A 1,784-nucleotide genomic window follows, 5' to 3' on the forward strand; every position below is an offset into this window, starting at 1 on the left:
AAAGAAATGCTCTTCCTTAAGCTGAAGTGGTTCCGTATTTGAGAAAAAAACACTGGCAGTGTTTCGATCTCGTATTTTGGATCACAAACATCAAAATTATTCTTGAATTTGATGTTCCGAATGCGCTATAATAATAATAATAATGCTTATTGCACGAGCACATAAAACCAGGCAGAGAAAATAATAAATAATAATAATAATATAATAGCTTCCTGGTTTGTGGTGGGATTCCTTGGGGAGCCTGTAGGGGCTCCAACTAAATTGGGTGTTAGTATATGGCTCTGGTGTATGGATAAGTAAACTGATCAATGAACCATATTCCGGCTTGCGTGCACTCCAAACTACAGCTCAGAGACCCGCTAAAATATAGATCGTACTTGTTAGTTTTAGCGGATCATTTCTGCGCTCCGATGAAGATACGCAGAAACGACAAAATGTACTTCTGTTTTTTTTTGTTTTTTTTTTAAATTGATGTGTTGGTTGCAACCGCGATAACCTATCACTTGCATATCTTGCGAAAACATTCCAACCTGAACTCATAAATCAAGTCATTTCTATTTAGTTCTGTGCCTACAAGTAGCGCCAGAATATTGTCGCGAAGTTGTGCTCGCGCGAGTATTTCGTCTAGCTTCACTTTATGTTTTTGCCTTTTTCGAGAGTTCTTTCCGTCTACACGGGACGGCTGTTGGATTCCACCGGGGTCGGGGGACCCCAAATGGGGGAGAACGTGAGCGCTGTAACACAATACTTGGTTTACAGAACCCCGCGTTGGAAACTTTTTGTCTTGTGTATGTTTGCATTTGGGATCTCTACTTCGGAGGTGGTTTTGCTCTGTGTATGTATAACTTAGCTGTCTACTGATGTGCTTTCTATTGTTTATGGCTGCTCTTGTGAGCTTCGTTTGGAATGTGTTCTGTCTCGTGTATGCGCATGTTTTTTTGGAATGTTCGTATTTGCTTTGGGCTCCGAGCCTTTGATTGGCTCTAAGAAAACCCCTCTTGATTGGTCCTTCCCAAACTTTCTGATTGGTGGACTGAAGGACCCCAGAATGCTGCTGAACTCAATATAAGCGGCCACCAGAGGGGCCGTAAGGCGCTTGGCTCCTGGATACCGAGCCTTGGCCATCTCCCTGCCTCTGGAGACCAACCTGCACGTCCGACCCCCCCTTCGGCTGTGGAGCCGTCCGCCCGCTGGCTCGCAAACCTGGTCCCCCTTACGGCTGTGGAGGAGTTCGGCTCGCCCGCCTTTGTGTGGAACTGGGTTTGTCGAGTTTGGCTGTGGTCGGGGCCCCCGCTGAGGGTGTGTGTGGTCAGGGAGGACGGCAGGGAAAGTTTCCAGAGGTTAGGATTGTTCCCCCCAACATTTGATGACGAATTGGCCATATCTGTTGTAAAGATTTTATATTCTATCACTTAAATAAAAAGTTGTATTTGTTAATATCAGCATCTTTCATCAACAGAGAAGAAGACACCTATTATTTTTTTCGTTACAATATGTTGCTTCCAGGCCGCAACCAAATCACTCCCAAGCATGCATGCAGCGAAAAGTAAAAACAAGAAACGAAACCACGATCATAAAAGTCAAAAAGTTCTCACCCTGCCATGCCGTCAAGGAGCGAGATCTTCCCATCGATTCGCTGTGTAGTCCACGCTTTCGTAGTCACCCTTGCAGAAACTCAAATATGGACACTTTTACATCCAGCTTTTCGTCATAACGCGCGTGTTAGCTTCGCCCAGCTCGTTTGTCTACTTGTTTGTCCTGCCTCGGCGGGATCTGTAATGGAT

Source organism: Ixodes scapularis, unplaced genomic scaffold, assembly GCF_016920785.2.
Source record: "Ixodes scapularis isolate PalLabHiFi unplaced genomic scaffold, ASM1692078v2 PGA_scaffold0__279_contigs__length_252992795, whole genome shotgun sequence".
Lineage (NCBI taxonomy): Eukaryota > Metazoa > Arthropoda > Arachnida > Ixodida > Ixodidae > Ixodes > Ixodes scapularis.